Source organism: Dermacentor albipictus, chromosome 1 (genome assembly GCF_038994185.2).
Source record: "Dermacentor albipictus isolate Rhodes 1998 colony chromosome 1, USDA_Dalb.pri_finalv2, whole genome shotgun sequence".
NCBI classification, from domain to species: domain Eukaryota; kingdom Metazoa; phylum Arthropoda; class Arachnida; order Ixodida; family Ixodidae; genus Dermacentor; species Dermacentor albipictus.
The window spans coordinates 60,596,486-60,619,717 of record NC_091821.1 but is presented as its reverse complement, the minus strand read 5'-3'; the positions used below and the strand labels follow the sequence as shown (position 1 = coordinate 60,619,717).

The 23,232-nt window shown below is 54.6% G+C and overlaps 1 protein-coding gene across 6 annotated transcripts in view; it reads right to left on the bottom strand.

Moving 5' to 3' along the window:
* Positions 1-23,232, bottom strand: part of Tet (Ten-Eleven Translocation (TET) family protein) — a 220,285-nt gene that overhangs the window by 133,579 nt on the left and 63,474 nt on the right. The gene's annotated exons all lie outside the window — the stretch shown is intronic.

The window sequence follows — 23,232 nt, the reverse complement described above, 5'->3', positions numbered from 1 at the left end:
CACAGACGCTCCTGTGTTCCGCGGTGGAGAGCACAGGCACACATTTTTTTTTTTTTCGTTGTTGCGTTACGCATCCGCCGGCCCCCACAGTCGTTTTCTCAGCAGATTTGGCAACACGGATTCAGTGTGATTTACCTTAAGAACACGTTTTGTAGGCCTACCAGCATGGCGGCACTCGCGTTACTTGCCGGTGCATATGAGAAGAAAGGTGCACGCGCGATAGTTAGGCGTATTTCAGAAGGATATATTCCCTCAGTACAGGGCTAGCAGCGCCAAGGCGATGGGTAGTTGTCTTCTAACGGAGGCTTTCAAACGCTGTTTTTCGTTCGGCAGGTTATCGACTGCAGAAATGCGAGGGAAGATTTCACTTCCCCCACTAATATCTGACGGAGGTGCACAGAGGACGCCGACTCGTATAGGTGAACACGAAAATTGCATGATGTGTCATAGCTCCGTGAACGAACGGCCTTCCGTTGGGCGCATGCGCTGCAGTTAAAAACGGTGGGGAGGGATAAACATTCTCGGTTTATTCCGAATAAGATGGATGATAACACGTCAACTGAGGAGGAGGCAGTAAAAAAGGGCTTTCGGATTACAGGGTCTCGCACTGGGTGTTCGATCAAGATGCTTCGCTCGAGCGTTCGCTGTCTGGTTTTGAAAAACAAGTCCACGCGATGACCGTAACGATAAGCGACGTTTAGGAATGAGAGAGCCCGAGTGGGGCTCTGGGCAAAAAACAAGAATGTCGTCACGCTGTCGGTTTTATGAATCCGGCGCTATCGACGCGCGAGACGGGAGAATAAAAAGAAGAAAGGAGGAGGAGGAGGAGGAGAGAAAGAAAATGCGGACGGGCAGCGATCGCAAGCGTTCAGCGATCGAACGATTCGCGACTCCGATACACACAGCATACGGCGTGAACGACGACGAACGAGCACGGTGCTTAACCCCGACAAAAGGGCCGGGGCCGTTTCCCACGCCGCCACAGCGTGACCGGCATAGCCCGTCGCGCGACGGCCAGCAATAAGAAGGAGGCGAACGCAGTGACAACCCGCAGCAGCGATTCCCCCAAAGAGGCGACAGACGAGCCTTTTATCAGCGCCGCTCAGGTCCTGCGAGCAGGCCTCGTCGAGCGTGAAGGGAAACGTGTGGCGCGCACATCTCGCGTGGCGGGGCCGCGCCAGCCGATAAGGTTCCACGGCCGGCCGAGCTTTATGCCGGCCGGTCAAGCCCACAACGCCGCCGACGGTCGCCGCCGCTGTCCGGCCGCGGGTCCAAATCACCCTCATTATCCCAACGCACGCTTCGATTATTCCCGAACACCGCGCGGTGCCCCTGCCGGCGCGCGTGCAAACCACACCCCGCGGTATGTCACACATTATGAGTCCCGCGCGAGAGGCAAGCTCGGCGCGGCGATGATAGTCCCCAAGCTCGTTCGTCCAATCTGGTTGCATCGCTTGGCTGGCGGCGCGATAGGGGCGGCCGTTTGTGCACTACGACGCCTGCCGCCCTGTACACACCACACTACCGACAGGCCTCCACCAAAAGGCATCATCTGCGGTGCTGGCAGGCCGCAGTTCTCGTTCACCTAGACACGCGCGACAACGTGGCCGATGCCTAAAATCGCCACGCTTTCTGATAAGGATTACGAAGCGTGTTACAAAACAGTTGCTCGCACAGAGTAGTCACAAATGTTGTGACGGCGGAAATCGCGGTGGTACTTGAATAGCCACGGGTGTGTTGGGAGCACGCGGTCGCTTATGCATTGCGTTCTCGGCGGAACGTTGCAAAGCAGTCGACGAAACGACGCACCTTAGATGGCATGGTCATGTGTATCCGAAGCAGCACGTGCGCGAGAGGCGGCCAAGGCAGATGACGGACAGGATCTCGTCATTTAATAAACGAGAGCCGCTTCTGAGAAAGCAGTTTTTATAATCGGATCATCCGGACATACTTAGCGGTACGCGTTTGCCGGACACTGGCAGCAGTGATGGTTCAAATGAGAAGATTGAGAAGACACGAGGATGCATGACGTCAGCATGGAAGGGCGCCTCCAGCTTCTCGTGTACGCTCTACACACAGGCACCGCCCCGGCTGACCTAAAAAATCGGTTATATACAGCTTGTTGTTCGGGCAATACTATAATGGCCCCTAGAATAAAGTATAAAAGAAATTAAATTATGGGGTTTTACGTGCCAAAACCACGATCTGGTTATGAAGCACGCCGTAGTGGGGGACTCCGGAGATTTGGACCACCTGGGGTTCTCTAACGCGCACCTAAATCTAAACACCACGGGTGTTTTCGCATTTCGCCCCCATCGAAGTGCGGCCGCCGTGGCAGGGATTCGGTCCCGCGACTTCATGCTCCAGAATAAAGTCTAAACTGTGGCGTCGAGCACACGTCTATCGCCTCTGTGCACCATATAAGACATGTGACATCGCAAAAGGAACGTAAGAGGGAGAGAGAGAGAGATCTTAAGATTTCAACTATTCCTCCAGCTCTGAACTAGCTCAGTGTCACAGCAGCACGCTCTTACGCGGCCGACGCTGTCTTCTCAACATCAACAGCACTACTTTGCCCGCTACAGTATCACCTACTGCGACCTCATAACCCCGCTCAAAAGAAACGCCATAGCGAGTTGTGCCCGTCCGACTTCACATTGCTCCAGGAGCCCTAGTTCGATACTCAGTAGACGATGATGAGCAATTCTTTTTCTTTTTTTTCTTTACTTCTTCTTACGAGGGTAAGCAGTGGCTGAGAAGGTGGCCAAACGGCGCAATGGAAAGGACACAAGAAACCTGCGCTCCCAAATTGTCTTTTTAGCGCTGGAGGCAGTAAAAAAGACAACGGATTATCATTTTTTTTCTTTTTCGGCACGTTCGCCCCAGACGTACGGTGGAGGAGTGAGCATACGTATGAGTGAGAGCATCCGCGTTTCTTCAACCCGGATTATGAACTAATGGCTGCGTTTCCCAAAGTCGGCGTGCAGTATATACGTAAATGCCTCGCAATATACTCCGTGGCGTGTCGTATCGCGACAATATGCGTAACGTCACTTCGACAAACGGGTATGGGGGCGGTAGTGTCGCGTCGCTAACGACCTGGTCTCCCCACAACTCGGGAACGGTCACATTGAAGACGGAGAGAGAGAGAGAGAGAGAGAGAGAAACGGAGAATGAGGGCGACCGAAACCTTCCAGTTGAGCTCATGGCCCAACGCACGCATCGGCCAGTTTTCCGCGAGTTTGAAACGAACACGTCGTCGTCCCCCCGGTTAGGTGCACGTGTCTTCCAAACGAAGAGCGTCCAATCCTTTCATATCCATCACGTCGTCAGCAAACCGGACCTCCTGCTCCCAATAAGGGTGCTTGCATTAAGCGCCCGCCGCCGCCACGCTTCGTTATTCCGGGTCAAATATTTGGACGCTGACGCAAATAAAAAGGCACAGGAGGACGAAGGGGGATCGATGGCTGCGAGGAAACGCCAGTGATCCGGCGTTCGTGCTCGGGCGCGCGGGCCCCGGCCTATCCTGTTAGTTCTGGGAATCGACCAGCGGGAGGAGGAGAAGAAAAAAAAAAAAGACCACGCGAAAGCGACAGAGGGGAAGGAGAGGGCAAGCGGCCGAGCCGCAGATCAGCGGCGTGCTCACGCTAACACGAAGGCACGCTCACACATACACGCGCACGCACGCACAAAGGAAAGAGACGCGAAAACGAACGGTGACTGACCTGCCATCTGTCGGTGGAAAGGGGCGTTGTAAGCGGGCAGCATTGCTCTCTCTCTCTCTCTCTCTCTCTCTCTCTCTCTCTCTCTCTATTTCTTGTTCTGGGCTTTTTCTTTCATTCCTACCAACGCATTATATATATATATTTTTTCTTTCCGGAGCGCCAGGTGTGCTCCCTCCGAACACAACGAGCGACGCCGGCTTGCTTAACCTTCCTTTTCAGGGCTATGCCTTCTTTCTCTCGCGGGATCAGCCGCTCACGCTACTCGCTTCCTCTTTTATTTCGCACACACTCCCCTTTTCTTTTTTCATTTGCTCCGCTCTTTGTTGCGCACGTTCATGCGCGCCTATTTCCTTTCAGTGCATCCGCACTAGCTTCGTTCGAGTGTGTGTATGCTTATCAACGTTTTGTTCCCGTTGTCTCGCGTCCCTCCCGCATATATAGCTGGCGCTGATGCCGCCGCCACGCAAAGCGCGCCATTCCGCGCTCCCTCGATTCGTCGTGCTAATGCGTACAGGGCAGCCCAGCGCCGAACACCTGGCCTCGCGCGAGATCGGCGCATCACGAACCACAGCCTACCTTATTGTTTCTTTCTCCGCTCTTGTTCTTAACAGCCGGGTCTTTCGAAGCCTCTTGCAGTGCACTAATGGCTGCGTTCATCAAACGGCGAAAACACTCCCAAGAGCGAAATAGAGAGTCCACGTTCTGTCCGACTTTTTTTTTTATTTATTTATGACCACGTCACTACCGTTGTCTGTGCGTGCGTGTTGTGTTTCTATACGATCCCAGGTAGGCGGTCTAGAAAACGAAAAAAAACTCGCAAATCTGATCTTGTCATGCTGTTACGTAGTTTTCAACCGACCTTTACATCAAGTGGCCAATTTGCGGGCGGGAAGGTCATGCTACTATGAAGGAAAGTCGCCGTTTATTTTCATTTCTTTAAATATTCATTTTGCTTAATTTCTTCGCCATTTACGCTATGTCGCCGAGCATCATACCCGCTGAACGCGACACCCGTTTAGCGGAATTTGGAAAGGACTGTTGTAGACAGGATTTTACTTCGGGGTGGATTTTCCGGAACGACGACCAATATACACCCACATCCGCGCACGCACACAGACGCATGCATATGGCAGTATGAGAATTCCGGGAGTTCTACCGAGCTTCGACGCGCGAGGCTGCATTCCGAAGCTGCGCTATTGTTAGACGATATAGCGCAGCCGCCATTTTTGAAGCGCACTAGCAATAACGGCACCATTCTAGAAGGCCTGGTAAACCACCGTGAATACTTTTTCCTTCCTGTCGGTTCTGTCCAAATATCGAAGCCGCCGTACCACCTCGCTTCATTTCGCGAAGACCGACCTGACCTCAGACGTCACGTGAGTCAGGTCATCTCAAATAGAAAGCGCGCAATAACGCCGCGGGTCCTCTCCATCGGCACAGAGGGAACCGCCGCGGCTCTGCCATCACGTCATCCGCGGCTTCCAGAGGTTGCGCCGTATTTATAACCGCCCACGGCATCTAGCTTTTCCTGCCTTCTCATACGCTCTCTCTCTCTAGATCAATTTCACTCTCTCTCTTTCCCTCCATGTCTGGTGCACAACGCACATGCAGTAGGTTCGATCCGATTGCACACTTTCCCTTTTTTCTTCCCTTCCGCTAAGAAAAAAAAAATGCACAGAATCGCGCATGGGTCCAAGGCGGAGTTCCGCTGTCCGGCACGGAGCTGAGCCGCCGTGGTGCAGGCAGGCAAGCCAGCCGCCGGGTTCCGGCCAACGTCGCACACGCATGGACTCGGCACGGCTTCCTAAAAATGGCGTTGCGGCGGCCGCGCACGCTCGTGCTATTCATAGCCGCTTCCCGAGCCAGCCGCGGTCCGATGTGGGTAAACATGCTAGCGCCCAGCCAAGCCAGCCAGCGGGAGCGCCGCGCAGGGCCCGCTAGAAAGTGGGCCCCGCACGAGGCGGGCTTGCTATATGCGCCTCGACTCGTTTCACCTCACAACTCTCGTCTCCACACACTCATTTCGTTCACCAGCCCTGAGCTCAGCACCCTTCTTCCTGCTGGGAACACGTGGACGCAATGCCGTGCGCGGGATTAGCGAATTCGTGACTACACTGTTTACTTCTGGGCATCTCAAGGATTAACGCGACGACGTCTCTTGTGGAGGGCGACAACGCCCTGCCTGCAAATTGAAGCAGGCACATGAACTTCTTTTTTTTTTTAAGAAGTTCATGTTTGTGCGGCCTGTCGCCACCAAGAGTGCGTGACGCGTTCAAAAATACACTTTTCGCTCCGAAAGCCTCCAGAGTTTCGCGCCACCTTGATTGAGAACGTGCTGAGAGCGAGCATGCTGCCTTGCTAGAGCATGAGAAAATGGCGTACCGTGTACGCAAGCAGCGGTGTTCATACGCCTGTATTTGTTTATTTATTTGTATTTGTCATGCTCGACCATTTACTGCCCTCTCTTACAAGAAAGAGACAGCTGCAGGAGCTCTAAGGCAGGCGCGCAGACAGGATTCGTTTTTTCCGGGGGGGGGGGGGGGTGCTGAAGCCCGAAGATACCCCCCCCCCTGCCTACGCCACTTCTGTTTCTCTCTCTCGCTCTCTTTTGCCCCAATAGAGAAGTTGTTTTCCACAGGTCGATTCGGATCCGCATTTTCCACTGCTCACGCCGAGAGGCTCGGCCTCCCGGTTGCCACGTGGGAGCGGCCCGCTTCGTGGACACTCACGCTCTGCAGGACTTCGATAAAAGTTTACCATACCATACTATACGCCATATCTACTCGCTCAGCAGCGCACCGCTCTCATGCCCAGTCGCTGAGGCACGCATTCAACCGGGAAATTTCGAATTCGAACCGCGATTTGATTATGAGGCACGCCGTAGTGGGAGTCTCCGTTTTAATTGTGACCGCCGGGGGATCTTTAACGTGCCCCCAAAGCACGGGACACGATTGCGCCGTCTCGTGTCATTCACTCATGGCTGCGTCATAACTCGGAGGGAGAGTAACCGACGTATAGCCCAAGGAGGCCCCGCTCCCATAAGCATATGACTAATGGCAGAAAAGACAACGTCGAGGCGTAGAACAACGGCGCGTTCGCCAACGGCCCTATGCCATAGAGCGGCGATGGCGCGCGGGAGCAACCGGCGCAATGCCTCCCGAGGATTAGCAGTCACCAGCGACGCAGCCGTCGTCGCTACAGTATGCGCTCCGCATTGCGCGATGTCTCTACACTGGCGGCGCCTTTTGTCGCGCCGAGAATGAGCGCGGCGACTGTTGCGATCGCACGCGGGTCGGATTCAAATGAATACAAAATAAGGCCGCCATGAATCGCACGAGGGGAGAAAAAAAAATAAAAGGATCGCAGATAGCATCTGCGACGACGGAGCCCCAGCAGGTCAGCGCTCTAAGGAGCGCGCTGAAAGAGAGAGAGGGGGCGATCCGCGATTGCGAAGGGAGAAAGAGAAGATTGCGAAAGCGACGGAGTTTCAAAACCTTCTTACATGGCTTTGTTGAGTGCGCTCACGGCACCGCCGCTTGGGCAAGACGACGCCACGGGGCTGTATACACGCTGGTGCTGCACGCAAAAGAAGGTCGCGTCGCACAATGACGCGAAAACACCGGCAGCGAGAGAGACGCCGCGGGCGCGACACAGTGAATGGAACTCTCGGCGCAGTCGGCCCGTTGCGCACGTCCTGCTGCCGGTTCGAAAGGGCATATTCGCGTGCCTTACGGCTCCGGAACTGTGCACAAAGCATGCGAGTCGGACGCAGGTCGGCCCAGCTGACCTTCGTTAATCGCTATGCAATGGAATCGCCGCCACCAGTGTACGCGGAGCTCGCTTTTACGGTCGAGTGGACGTTGTGTGCGGCTCCGCCACGACGACGTTCAGGAGCGCTTGCAGGCTGGGCGGCGCGCTTATGCAATGAATCGGGGTGTCATCGGTGTGGCGGTGAATCAACTCTGAGCGTCCCTCGGCGGCGAATGAATGAAAGCTCGCTTGCCCTCTTGCAATCGGGAAGGAACGAGGTGACAGCCGCGATTCTCAGCCACGAACGCTCATATTGAACGCGAACTCGTAATCCGTTGCGTGTGCGCGTGTTGCAGTCAGCTGGTCATCAAAGAGAACGAAAGCGTGACTTTCATATACGACACACCGGCTAATGAATGAAACACTTTTCAAAAGTCAGAATGTAATGCCGACGAAAGAAGGAATATGCAGATGGTTGCTATACAATATAACAATGTGCCACAGGCGCGCTGATCAAGAGAAAAAAAAAATCAGGAGTTCCCTTCGTCAAACTTGATAGCGACAGTGAGAGTTGAGCCCATGAGCGCTTGTCCAGCTTATCCGATTTTGTAGCTCAGCACGCAAAATCCTAACCACATCCCTGTTATTGACAACCACTGCGAACACGATACGAGAAGCAAGGGAGCGTAATCGCAGCCTTCGTCAGAAATACTTAGCTCCTTCACACGGGCCTAAGAGAGTCGAGACAAAACGACGAAGAGCCTCCCGACATCGGAGCAGGCGAGCTCCATTGATGCAGCGTACCACGGATAAGAATTGTGCGCTGACCGGTATACCAAACAGCCGGGGCGTCACGCCGAGCGAAATTCCGCGCAAGGACGCGTGCGACGGCCCGCACACAGTCGACATCAAGTGGCGCAGCGCGTGGCACAGAAGCACCAGGTGGACGGGTTCGTCGGAAGCCGAAGCGATAAGACGCCGCACGCGGCCTGCGAAAGACCCGGATGCCGATCACGTCCCCGCGACAGGAATATGCACTCGCGGATTACGCCAAGGCACCTCAATGAAGCGCCCCCGTCGCGGCGGAGCGCTTGCCGGCGGCGTCTTCTGTCGCCGAATCAGCTCGCGCTTTCCACTCGGCTGCAGCGCACGGGCGCTATCGGCGCGCGAGAGCGTGCAATCTGGGCCAGCACGCATCCGCCCTGATCGGCGCAAGACGACGCATCGCGCATTTCTCTCACGTTCCCCGGTAATAGGACAATTCCCGGCATCGAATCGCGCCGCCGGGTGCAACGACCTGCCGCTGGGAGCGTGACTCGGCGCGCACGCCCAATGGGACCAACGCCTGCGCTCCGGGGCGGCGGAGGGCGACGCGTCGCGCGCGCCTTTCGAGTTGCCGCTCGCGCAAGCGCGAATCCGATCACGCGGACGAAAGTGAACTGTGCGAAAGCGTGCACTGTTCTGCGCGAGTGTTCAGCACAGAACAGCCGCACTTGACGGCTACCCACAATGCAAAAACATCTGCGTATACTTCGATCCGCCTTAAAGAACCCCAGGTGGACAAATGTCACGAACTCACCCCTTCTCTAAGCCTAGGATGGGCTTGCACGAAGCAAGTTATCCAGGAGTACGTACATTAAAACAAGCAGGTCAAGAGAAGTCAGCCAAAGTAACTCCTCAAATGAAAAAAGAGTGACTACCCAATGAGAGTCAGACTAGCGCTAGAGTATGCTAGAACTAGCTCGCGAGGCTTGTACTAGCGCGGGAAAATACTTGCCTAACGGCTCAGGGTGTCGCTTTGGGACGTCGAAGCCCGTCGAGCGATGAACATATATATTCTTCTCGACTAAGCATTTTATGTACTCGCATACACCTGCCTGCGCGGCATTCCGAAACGCTAAATCCTGCGCTACGGTCGGTTGCCTAGACGAGTTTTGACGTCGAAAGTTCAGCTCGAGAACGGGCACCAATACCAACGTAGTGGTTAGGACGTAAACCGCAATAAACAGCCTTCACGTTTATCATAGCAAGAAGCGCCAACACTGCGAGCGCCAGACTGTTATAACTCGCTTCTTACTACGATACGTGTCAACTTCAGAAATAACCGAATTTTGACAGCTCTGTAAGGCTCTGCGTTATCTTTCGGATGCCGAGACGGGGGCCATATCGCTGCGTACACAAATTTAGGCGCGAGAAGGTATGCGCGAAAAACCTACGGAGGTTTATATTTCCGCGCCATAAGGCGTGGGGAAGGTTGAGTTTATGCTCTACGTTGGCTTACTCCAGTTCAACTAAAAAGAGCAGCCATCGTGGCCTCTCGGAGGCGCGTGCCGCTGGCTCTCGCGTAGAGCATTTCATGACGCGCTACCTCAAAAGCTAGGTTGCAGAAAACGCGGCGAATGCGCTACGAAGCGCCACACGTGGCCTGGTTTGCACAGTGGCGTGCGCGTCGCCGTGCGCAGCCAACCGCCCGATCCCGGCTTCTCTTGCGTCGTTCCAATGTGTGGATGGAATTGGCAATCCACCCTCACCACCGTCTCCCCCCCCTCTACACTGCCCTCCTCCTCACCACCGCCGCCGCAGTTGCCATGGCGCCCAGCGCGAAACGAGCCTCGGACAGCCCGCCGCTGTTCGCCTCGCGTGGTGTAAGCAGATTCGTCATTCTCGGAAGCCCATTTTCCTCATTTCGGAAGAGCGGCCCTTATTGCTTCCCCGAAGAATTTTGCTCGCTCTCCTTTTGTTCGCCCCCTCCCCTTCGCTGCGACTCTTTCGCCCGGCCGTTTACCGAGGGGCCCTGCGCGTCACTCTCTTGTTTATTTCGTGGCGACGATGCGTTGCCTCGGTGCACCCCTCACTCACCGGCGACTCGACGTTGTAGCAGAGCGTCCAGCCACGAACGGCGCGGACGCATTCGCGCAACCACACCCGAGCATCGCGACACACGGCGAGATTTCTGCGCCGCATCGAAGGGCTTTTTATGGATGGCCGAAAAGGAATCTGGCAAATGGTAATGGTGCCAGCGCTAACGTTCGCCAAGGTTCTGTGCTTGAAATCGAATATCTTGTCGGAGTTGGAAGTTAACCAACGATCGGTACGCTGGTTGGCTTTGGGAGTCCACGGTGAAACCAGATATGAGGCAGTGCAGGATGACATAGGTTGGACCTCTATTGAAGTCAGAGAAGCGCAGAGCAGAATTAGTTTTGAAGAAAGACTCAGGAACATGGATGAAAGTAAATGGGCGACTAAAGTGCACAAGTACCCGCACCTGAAAAGTGTGGACACAGAAAGGAGGAAGAGGTCAAGAAAGTTTGCAACCGAGTACAGGGCAATTGAAAATGTGAAGTGACAACCAGGAGTCACCAAAAAGAAAGTGAGAGAAACAGAGACAGTGGTCTGTTTTTCTCACTTTTTTTTTTTTTTGATGCAAAGAAACTGGATGCAAAAAATGGAGATAAAAAAGACCATGCAGATTTACAAGAATGAGAAGAGAGAAATTAGAAGGGAAAATCTGCACGATAACACAAAGGGCAGTGCCTACCTACTTGAGGCTCGAGCTGGTTGCCTAAGGTCAAAACATACCGGAGCAAATATTCGCAACAAGATGAGGCATGTTTAAGCTGCAGCAAAAATCCGGAGACCATTCAGCGTATCGTAATGGAATGCGAAGGTATTCACTCAGTGAGAGCCGTAGGTAACGTACGCCTTCCAGAAGCGCTTGGATTTATAGTGGATGGAAGCACCAACCGGTCAGCAATCAAGATAAGCAAGATACGTTCAGAGTGTTGGTGAAAAAAAAAAGCAGGGACGAGATTAATACGACCTGATCTGATCCCTTGCAAGCACAGGTAGAAGGATAACTTTCGAGGAAGAGAAAAAAAATTAAGGAGACGTATACAAAAATGCTAGAATGAAAAGCATGTATAGCATACCTGATTAGAGCAAGAAGGCTAGGTGATTAGTTATCACCGCCCCGTTTCAAAGGGGATGCCAATACATCATCATCATCATCGCTATCGAAAGCAGCCCCTCGGTGGACAATAATCGAACGGACTGTCGTGCGCTTCACGAAACGACCCACAGACTGCGTTTGATCGCATCAAGAGCTCAAGCTGTACCGATCGTGATGCAAATCTCGATCGCGATGAGGAAGGAGTACGCACTCAGTGACAGGGAATGCGGCGGCTTTATGTATGCAGGCGATTGTTGCTGACGCTATCACTAACAGGAATTTGGAGCACGAACGAGGAATAACGAAGAGAGACGCGTGGACCGGCACGATGACGACGTTGTATAGCGTCAGTGCCACTCAGCGGTACTATTTTGGACATTTCACTGCCAACGTTGAACTCTGCCACGTTGGCTCTTTGAACTAAACATCTGCGAACGTGACACAGCCGCTCTCTTGGAGCCTGTCAGAAGCAATATGCGATTCGCCAACCAAAGCCCGGGAAAGCCCCCCCAGGATGTGTCCGTACGCTTCCTCATAACTTCTCACGAGAACCTCTCGCGGACAAGTGCGGTAAATGTCCTCGCATTCGAAAGTAGCGAAGAGCACCCGTCGCCGCGATGGGGTGCAGACGCAGCAGGAGCGAGAACATGTCGCCACGAGAAAACACAGGTCAACACTGTTAGGGTAGTTTTAGCATACCGGCCTGCTGACATGTCCGCTCTGAATCCTCAGCTCGAAAAAACACGCAATTCCTCTGACTGCACTACAATACATTGTCTGTGTAAGCATTTCCGTGCTACCAGAGGCACAATCAGGTGGGGCAGCACAAGCGTTGATAGGGATAATTTTTTTTTTTTCATGCCTTACTCAAACAATCCACGCCGAACTCTCTATAACAATGAACAGCAATGTTTAATACTTCTATACCGGCGTATTATAACTACACGTATTATTAGCGTTTTCTGCGCTTAATTTCACTATTAACGTCTTCGATTCCGTGACGCAAAGAGTAGCGCGAAGTAGCAACTTTTCTAGTTCATCGCCGCCCGATCCAACGTCACAAGATGTCGCTACCACCGCCTCCCGGTCCCTCCCGCCTGCGCATTCGGTATCATTCTAATACGGTTGTGGCACAGCGCATACGTAAGGCTAAACCGGCTCCTCCATTGGCTGACCAAAAGGACGTCACAGCGACGACGGTGCGGCGGAAAGCCAACACCGAGGCAGCGCGCGACGGCCGCGCCGGTAGGGCGCCGCCCCTCGTCGTCATCGGGCGGCCGGGGTCGACGCTTGCCCGGGCGGTTCTTGCTTTTTCTCGGAACCGTTAGGGGTGGGGAGAAGGAAGGGAAGGCGCTTTGGGGCGGATTAATCTGTCCGCGCGATCTGCCTCGAGCGCGCGCGGACGGTCCGCGATAATTCGTCGGTCGCATTAATACCCGCAGCGGCAGCCGACTGCGCGGCGCGCGAAATCGCTTCGGCGGTGAAAACTTCTTGCGCGAGCCGGGCCGTGGGAACAAAGCGCGCCGTGAACCCGGTGCGAAAAAGCATCGCGTACGGCAGGACGCGGCGTTAATTTATCGCCGCCGTCGACGATCGTAGTTGGGGAAGCGTTCGGCCGAATCCCGTAACCAGCTGGCCTGACATCATGTGACCATTCTATTACAATTCTCCTTTCAGCAGCGTTTCGCGAGTAGTCCGTGCGGCGCTCCACCTCGGCCGGCTGAGAACGGTGGATGATGAGGAAGGTGTCTCGAGTTATAAAAAAAATCGTACATTATACAGACACAGTAGGCGTCTAACGGCGTTTGCGGGAATGATGGTAAATTAAATATTAATTAACGCGGCCGATATTTATCTAGTAATTTATCGCAATTGCAACAACAAGCGAAAGGCTACACTGAGGTCACCATCCACAACTCTGAGCGCGTCCTCTCACACATTCTAGCGGGCGGACACTATTTACGTTATACACCTGCGCAAAACATTGTACCTGCGAGACCAGTCACCTTATTCTGCCCAAATATTTTACTCTCAAGCCACGTTTCAACGACGCACAGGACGCCTCACTAGCTCACGAAACCAAATTAAAGAAAAACGTATGTTCTCGATTGCCTCGCGCCAAGAAGATAACACTAGGAAACTGCCCGTACAGAATCTTGCCGTCCATCTAGCAGGGAAGCAGAGCGGCTACTAACGAATGCTGGACGCGTAACCGAAATCCAACCTCCACGCGCTAGCTTATTGATGGGCTCGCACCCATCCTATTATAGCAAACGTTGCGACGATCTAGTTACGTAGATTGGGGGGAGTGCGGGCTCGCGAGCGACGTCTCATGGCGGAGCGCGCATCCACGCTGTCGAAAGTCGCAACTCCGAGCAAGCAATGCGTGCCGCCGCAACGGCTGAAGGCCATGGTACCGTGAGCTAGATAGTCATGCCAAGCAAGCTCCGAACGTAAGGAAGTGTCGTACAAAACAAGAAGGCGTGCGCGTGTGTGACCGACCGACGGTGAGCAACAACGCGAGCGCGTGCCTCGAGCGAGGACAGTTGGGCAGCCGTTTTTTTACGACGCCACGACGAGTGCCGGGACGCGTCAAGCCTCTCCCGCTCCACAGCAGCGTGGTGCGTCTTGCAGCTGTAGTACATGTGCGCGCCGCCAGCGCCACCACTCAACATGGCGACAGCGATCGCGCTGAGAAACCGTTACGCGCGAGAACTGCGCTGCGTCCTATTCAACGCTCCAATCCCTTCTGTTTTGTTGCGAACCGGACGAAGCGACCGTCTGTCAGGGTTTTCTTTTTGTCCTTTCTTTTTCCTCCGGCGCCTTTTCGGTGTGGAAACATAAAACTTTACGCCACGGCGTCGAATTCGCTCACACGTCTGTGCGAGCAAGTACGCGCGCAAGCAAGAAGAGCGGGGTCAAAAGGGAGCAGCGCGAGTGAAGCAAAAACCCGCATCTGCGAGAGAGAGAGGGCTTGCGCTCAACAAATGCAAGATATACGCGGCAAGCAAAAGCCGGCTAAATCAGCTGCCACTGCTGGGAGCCATAATGGCAGCGCCCGAGCACGGCGCGAAGCCTAGGCCCCGCGTCCACCTGGCCTGTTGGTTCCCGACGCGGGATGAATAGGCCGCCACCGGGGGACAGGCCCCACAATGGAGAGCGCCGGGAAGATTTGGTGGTAGGCAGGGAAGCCGCGACAAAGAGGAGGAAGCAAAAAAATGATGCAAAGCAAAGAGCTGACAGCGGTGGCACACCATTAGGCATGCATTGAAAAAGGGAAGGCCTCGTCGCCGCGGAAAAAGCCGCCCCCTCCTCCTCACCGCCACGTTGCCAACCCCTGTTGTCCAGAGAAGGAGAAAAAGTGTGCGTAGCGTGCGCTCGCGCCGAGAACAAGAGGCCAAAGAGAGAGGGGGGCTGCTCGATATGTGCGCAGCCGTGATTGATAATTTTTCATCAGAGCGCGAAATCTAGTAACGTATAATGCTTCGATCTCTCTCCAGCCTTCCCCTTTTTTTCTCTGCATCCCTGGTGACGCTTTGCCTCGCGTGATAAATGTGACCTTATTCAACCGAACGACTCCCTTAGAAGCTCGGACGGTTCTCGAAACAACGCGACTCGTCCCGAGTTCAATATCAGCGCAAATTGACAAGGGGGGGGGGGGGGGGGCGGCCCCGAGCCGCTGCCATATAGCGAACCTGAAACTGAGTTTTTCTCTACTTGCGCGCACGTATTTATACCGCTCCGTCGTTGAGCAATCAAACCCTTAACCGGACATCTTGCCACGTCAACTGTGGGCAAGCCGCGCCAAATGTTGTTTCCGTTGAGCGCCGGCTCGTACTAGCAGCATTCAGGCAAGTTGAACAGAAGAACATGAAAGCATCATCGCCGAGTATGCGATGCTGAACCCTGCCCGTCACAAAACAGCAATCGAATGTCTAGAGACCGAAACGCCGAATGACACTTGTCCGGTGGGGTCGAGCAGCCGGCTCCAGCTGCTCAAGCCTGCACAAGCAGCGAGTAGTGGTAGCTGCACTGGGTTCGAGATCGGCTGCCGACAAATGCCGGGAGCGACCACTACATGCTTTTGCTGCAGCACGCTCGTTGAAAACACGTGTCCTGATCGAGTGGCCGCGCTTTTGCTTTACCGACTCTTTTTATTTTCTTCCCGATTTTGTCGGTTGCCGCGAGCAATGTAATAGTAGGCTAAATGAGAACAGGTAAACAAACAAGAACGCGAGTTCGGTAAACGCTTGTTTGTGTCTTGGCATGCACATCAACGGATCGAGAGGGAAACAAGAACTCACCGACTCAAACAAAACATAAAGCGAAAGAGCCGAGTTGTCGCAACAATTCGCGAGCATACGTGAAGGCCAGCGCATGATCATAGCCGTGCGCTCGTTCCTTACTGCATTCCTGACCATGCGACCGTGAACGCAGAGCTATCGACAAGTTAAACAAATCAATAAAATAATAAACGTCGCACACCACGCAGAAACGAGCCAGGATGGGCGACAGAGAACAAATAGCCAAAAAGGAAAGAAAAAGCATCGCCTAGGCATCCAGCGTAATAGTGGGCGCCAGAAATTTCGGCACCAAGGTAGGGAGCTGAGCTGGAGCACATGCGCCAGCAGCCTCGCTCGGCGAGTTCCGATGGGAACAGCCCTTGGAGCAAGCGAAGCGACAGGCACCGTGGCGCCCACGCAACGCACGAGAGCGAATCCGTTATCGCGACGGAGCCAACATGTGCCATATGGTGGTGGTTCCTTTTTCGCGCGACTCTGCTTTCACGAAATTCCGCCCGATCGGGCGAGGGAGGTCCGGAGGGGAGGAGGAGCTCTTCCGGCTCGTCGGCGCCCCGCGGCAGAGCCCCAACGCGAGCATTAGGGCATCCAAAAGCGCAGCAAGCCTCCCTCCCGATGCCAGAACGGGGGCGGGGGGGAGCAAGAGAATGCCACCCCGAGTAAAAGCGAGGCCAGCGCACCTCCCGAAGAGAACTGCCAGCGAGGGCCACCGAAGAGACAGCAGACAGACAGGCGGTGATGTCTGCAACCGGAAGTCAAGAGCTCGACACACAAGGCGGAGAGAGGGGAAAGAAAAACACGCATTTTCAGAGGCAGAAAAAACGGCGGAGACAGGGAGACAGAGACGGCACCCAAACGACTGCGCGGCTTCACTCGCGCGGTGGATAAACATCTTCGCCAGATTCCTTCTCGATTCCCTTCGCTTTTTGGTCTCTTTAAGGACGCTAGGCAGAATAATTAAAAAAAAAAAGAGCACAGGAGAAATAGAATGCGCGCCAAGACGTTCTCCTTCTGAAACTCGATCTCGCTTTCTGTCCCCTGTCTCCCCTCCAACGCTGTGCAGATGCGCGCCCCGGGCGGAAGCGTGTGGAAATCCGAGCAAGCGAGAACGGGAGGGGGGCCGAAATGCGGGGGGAGGGGGCGATGAGCGGGCTGGGTATGTGGTTGCACCCCGACATGTGGGCACACCTGAGGGAGACATTTGCATCCCCCGACGATGATATGACACACATCGGGAAGACTACACGCAGCAGATATACACATAAGTTCCGAGACGAAAACCGTCGAAGGACACCCAGCCGAGGTTCCGCCTCACTTCTAGCTTCACGAGCGTTTATAAGGTTTTCTTTGGTGCCTGTATACGGACGCATTCGGCACACAGTGCTGTGGTGGTGCGTAGGCAACAGGCCGTGCTGTCAGCTTTCCTTCAGTCAGTTGACGCTTACGTCGTGCATGCTGCCCGCAATAAAACATTTTCGCCCCAGCGGCTGTTGCAGTACTACCTACACCGTTACGCTCCTAACAGACACTATGTGCACGCGCGCGGCGCGTATAGTTGCATGTTAATCGGATCCGATCATCTCCGGAATTCTTGCGGTGATTGGGCAACGTAAATCCAGGCCTCCACAGACGGACCTAGAAGTCAGACTAACGCTTATTTGGTCACCGTGGCAGAAAAGGGCACCGCACGCCATATCGGCTAACTGCGATCACGAGTTGAACCACTCCTGAATGTTCAGTAAATTCGCGCGGGTTTCCCACAGGTCTTCAGAGAGTTTGATATATTTCAGCTGTAATAACAGCCCAGTTTTGACATTCCTAATCAAGATATGAACTGCAAGAAGTGCGTCTCACAGGGCAGAGTTGCCGAAGTTGTCAGTGCCGCTTAACGGAAAGCGGTCAAACATTGGTATTCTTCAGGGCAAGGGCTCTGAAGAAGAAGCATTGTAAAACAAACTCAGCATTGTTGTTTTATTTTCCTGCAAATATTGAGACACATACGTGACTCAAAAGTCGTTCTAACAAGTCAACCAGACCCGCCAAGAAGTCGCGCGTGGACACAGCGAGCTAACACGTCGGGGCATCCGCCTTCAGCTACATTTCACGTTCCGAACGTCCGACAGTCGGAACTTGCTCGCGCACAGCGCAACCAAACTCTCCGCGGAGGTGGACAACCTCCGCGCTGGCCATCATTTAGGCGGGCTATCGGCAGGGCCAACGGGCGGGCCCTCGCGCGAAGGGTGACGTCGTCGCTCATTCACGACTTACGACCATCGCGAGCGCGTCAACTGTCTCGGCCTGCCACAGATAGCCCAGGCACCGCGGCCAACCTCCAGCATGTGCAGGTGGCGAGGCGGAGCAACACCCAGTGAGAGGCAGACTAAATAAACCCGAGAAAGAAAAATAACCTTCGCCGCGGTACAGCGGAGTTTACCGCCGTTTTGGCGTCGCTTTCCAGTAGATTTTACCTGTGTGCAGGTTTTTTCAATTGTTTATCTCTCGAAATTTTTGTCTTTTTGTTTTGCTTTCTTTGGCACATGCTGTCTCGCTCCTCTAGGCTGTTTATCTTGAAGAAAGTGCGCTTGCTTTGTTTTTCTCGCAGCCGTTACATCGCTTGTGCACCTTGTTTAAAGACGTTGTTTACGCCGAAACCACCTCTTTCGTATTAATGCGCGGACTTAAAAAAACAGCGGCGCCGCTGACGCGGAAAAATGTTTGTCACAGAAAAATAACCAATAAACAAGAAGCTGCCGGCAATGCTTCGCATTCTGAAACGAGGACGTCATCGGCACAGAGCGATTGTCTGTCGCGAATACTGAACGCGAGGTCGCCATGATTCCAGAGATAGGTATCCCATCTATCGCATGTATAGTTTGCTACGGGCATCGAGCTCGCACAATGAACTGGAACAGAATTTCCCTCGGGCGTCTATGTGGGGCCTTTGTTTCGATTACACTGCTGAACTATGCCCCTAACTAAGGCGACACCGAACACAATCGGAGTACGGTGCTCACACGCGCATAATATAGGCATTGTGCTGGAACATCGGCACTAGTATACTGTATCGCGCGCAACGATGGTACTTGTAATGACCGACCGCTGGTGAACGTTCCTCTAACGCTAGCAATCTGTAAACGTGTATGTCACTTCTATGCAAGACTTTTTCTTGTTTTTGTTTCGCACTAAGCGCTATCGTTTCCTTCCTTCCTCAGCTACGAGACGTTCTTCAATGGTGTCGCTTTCCATGCTGACCTCTCTTTCTTGATTCAGTGATGAATCATCAGACTCTTCTTGAAGATGAAACGTACATAATGCAGCTCCTGACTTTCAACAAAGTGAGCACAAGTGCATTTCTTCCGGGCGCAAGGGGGCAGATAAGTGAAGCTTCATTAACTTTCTTTTCTTTAATTTTTATGCGCGCAGACTATATGCACGCTGCAGAAGTGATTTCATGGAAAGTTGGGGGCATCCTGAGGAGGCCACAGTGTCCGTGCAGCGTCCTCGTCTTGCGAAGACGACGAGTGCACCTCTGGAATCCAATGCCGGGTTCGCGAAAGGGGGCCCTCGGCCGATGCGCACAAAAGCCAGCATCGCCATCCGGCCGACTTCGAGCAGCAGGAAGGGGCAAAGAAGGGCCACAGGACGTCCTCATCGCAACAGCGGGGACACATTCGAGACCGCTGTTCCTCCAAGAGGGCGCGCCCTCGCCGCAGGGCGCAACGCAAGTCGAGCAGAGAACGGGAAACGGGCCACGCTGCTGCCTCGCTCTTGGTGGTAACCGTGGCAACGGGTCATTCTAGGCTGCCGGGAGGACGCGCAAGCTTTTGGGGGGAGGGGGGGCAGGACCGGCGCCGCATCCTCCCTCCTCTCTTTCCTGCCGATGGGCTTCACGTGGGCCCGGCCTTGCAGCTGCGGGCGGCGGCCACAATGATGCGAGGAATGTCACAGACCTCCCGCCGCGGGCAAGGTCACCCGGCGAGAGGGAACAAGCATCGCGTCGCCTCCTTGCACCTGAAGAAGAGTTGCGCGCTCGCTTTCTTCGCGCCACACCGTGGGACAAGACAAATGGGCCTTCGCACCTCTCGGTCAGAGCACGCGGAGCGTCCATCGAAGTGCACAAAATGTTCTGGGAAAAGCCGGGCCGCTTTTTCCGAGAGTGCAAGTGAAGCAGAACAGCGCGATTACGCTGCGCCTCATCGACGCACACTGGACGAGACAGAGCGTATCCGTACGGCTGGCGCAGTGAAAGCGACGCAATCACCGAGCAGTCCCGCACGATTATTTCATTATTTGGTCACAACACTAACGGCCGACAAAGTCCATTCTCACGTTGGCGAACGCATACCAGTATCTGCAGCGTGGCCGCTGTTGCGCGAAAGCACTGACCAACGCAACGGAATGACAGATCGGTCGGGGCAACATGGGTTGACTGCGGTTAGCCGAGATGGCAGTCTCGGTCTGCGAAGAGGGATTTCAGAGCACCCATCGCCGTCTAGGGGGTCAGCTGCAAGCAGGGGCAGCGGGCACCATGTCCGTACCAGGTACGGGGACCGGATTTGCGGTCGGATGTTTCGGCTTCGGTTATTGCCTGATAACGTAGCCTCAGCACACCAACGTAACGGTCAAGCGCCGGCGCTTCATCTGGCGCAACAAAGGGAATTAGGACGGATGCCTATGCGTAAGCTTCACATTGAGCCACTAGCAAGAATACTGCGCTGATTTTCAGAGCGCTCTGAAAAGAACAGTAGAAAGTTTCATTCGTGTACTACATCATATCCCACAAATTCTGACATAAATGTTATTACACAATGTAAATGGCAAGTTGTAGTGTGCACAATTTGCTTAAAATTTGTCACTTCACTCACAAACACGCGAGGACCTTGACCATCCACCTATTAATTGCGCCCTCTGTCAACGCAGAGACACACATGACGACAACATGCAGCAAGCGCATCGAAGTTCCTTATTGCTTTTCTAGTGCCACGAAAGCTCGACAGCTGTCTGCGCATCCGAAGCACGGGGTGAAGGTCAAGCAATGGACCTCAAGAGATCAGGCGACCACGACAAGCGGAGAATGGATCACACCCGTGGCAAATGGGTTCCATTCGAAAACGTTTGGACGGTGTCTACAAAGCCCGCAGAAGGAAATGGGGGGGTGAAGGAACTATGCGCTGCTCTGACAGCAACAAATGCGAAAATGATGTATGATACCGCTGTTTCAGAACACGGTTGTACAAGAGAAAAACGCGGCAGTTGGTGATGAGAAAAAGAAAGAAAGAAAGCCCAAAACAAACCTCAATGTTTCGCGTGAGGAGAGAGGTTCGTACTTATTCTTAAAAACGGTGATTCGGCTGTCGCTCGGTTGCATCACCAACTTTCGCAGCGCTTTTCGGTCGCTCTTGGGGACTGTCAAACTCACACGGCAACCAACTACAACGGTCTGACATTTTGGCGCTGCACAACCGACGTGGGGCGACGCTAAAGGGGCGTGCTGCTGCTGCTCGAAGGCCTACGGTGACATCGCCGATCGCAAGACGCCGTTAGCTACACGGTCTCGAGCGCACACGCTGCGACGCCCGGGGGTAGTGGTGTTGAACGGGGAAGAGGCGTCGCGGCAAAGTACACGGTATAACCCAGTCGCTCCCAAAATGCAACCGACGAAAACGGTGAGCGCGCAAAGAAGCAAAAACGATGGTCGGGATGCCAGGGGGGGGGGGGGGGGGGGGCACAAGATGCGGGCAACAGAATTTGGAATTACGCGTCATTTTTCACCGCGTCAGACAGCTATGCCACGCTCCAGACTGTGGGGCGGGAGCCCAACGGGGTGGAGCCTGAATATGCCACGCGTGCTCGCATCAGCCAGGAGGTGAGTCACGCTGCCGAACTAAGAGAGAGAGCGGCGTGCGCTGAGCGCCGTTGGCCATCGCCGGATGCAGCACGCACGCGGGAATAGAAGCGGCAGGCTACTGTAGGGATCAGCACTTGCAGGTAAAGTTGTAACCACTCGTTATTTCACTGCGCCCAGGCCGACCTGTTTCTCGTCCAATTGTTCTTCTCCAAAGGACCCTCGCGAATGGTTTGCACTGCGCTCGAAACTACGTCAATGTAACGTGCCCATCGAAACCGTCCGTCACCGCAACGCTGGCCCACACGAAAGAGTTTGCGATCAGCCAAAGAAGTGGTGGCCGTGTTCACGACAAACAAGTTCCGCATCACAGTGCCTCGCAGGCCACGAGCGGTGGCCGTGTTCTGCCCACCACCCAAAAGCGTACGAACTGCAACTTTGAAACATCATCTGAAAGCAGCAGTATGCTCTTCTGCAAGCGACCGTGCTGGTCATACACTTCCTCGGAAAAGTCCGTTTTTTTTTTTGGTCACGGCACGGTAGTCGCCCTGTGACCAGAAGAGACGAGAAACGCTCGTCTTCCGCTGGCGTCCGGCGTTGTGGTAGTTGCCGGGCTGTCTAAAGCAGACCCGGCAGAAGCCCAGCCAAGCCTGACGAGCGGCCAACGGGGTGGCCAGCTCGTATACACCCGGTGAGAAGCTTTGATTCGATTACCACCGGGGCCCGAGACAAAGAAAGACAGGCGAGCGAACAAAGATGGCGGCGGCGCGCCGTGCAGGCCCCTCTCGTAATGGGTCTGCGAGCGAAGGCGGATGCACGCTGCTATGCGGCGTGTCTGGCCGCTGAAGGTCTGCTCGGTCACGAACGGCCCAATGGTTGCGCCGGCGCCGCTTCGTGATGACCGGGCCGCGTCCGTCCGTGAACTCGACTGCTCCGGCGGCGGCGCACGCCATGCAGCGCGGATATGCGTGTCAGCGGCACGCAGATGGCGGCGGCGCCACTGACCGCGGGAGCCGGTCGCGTCCGAGAGGTGACGGGACCCTTGGATTGTGCGAGCCAAAAGAACGCGCGAGATGCCTCCGGTGACGTGAAGTACGTGGCTTCGCTCGCGCGCACGCTGTCTTCAGGCAGCGCCATCGAGATTACGGCGACTGCTTTCTCACACCGCACGCTATAGACAAAACTCGGGCGTCAAAGCTGCGGTCAATATGCTATCGAGGCTCGATTCGCGCACTCGCAGGCACACATGCCTACACGCACAGCTCTACGCTGACGTCCATTAGTTGCGGTTTTAAAGTAGCACGTCTTTATCCGGCACCTGCTGATCTGCGGCTGCACGTACGAGCGGCCCCTGACAACCGGTGTCCTCACTATGCCTGGGGCGGTAATGCTTGTGCGCGCTTGAATAAAATGCACAACTCCGCACCACGAGGAGGTTTACCCTACAGGGGCTTCGATGGTCGCAGCTTCAAATAGCGACGTCATAACGGACGCGGGTCGCCAGCGTCCACATTAGCGCGGCACCGTGGCGTGAGCTCGTCTACTCGCGCAGCTGTCTGCCCTCGGTGGGGCAGGCAGCGTGACTCAGCGGCGGGCTATATGGACGCGTCTCCCATGCAAGGCACGTCGCCAGCGCGCGCGGCAATCAGCGGTGCCCCGAGG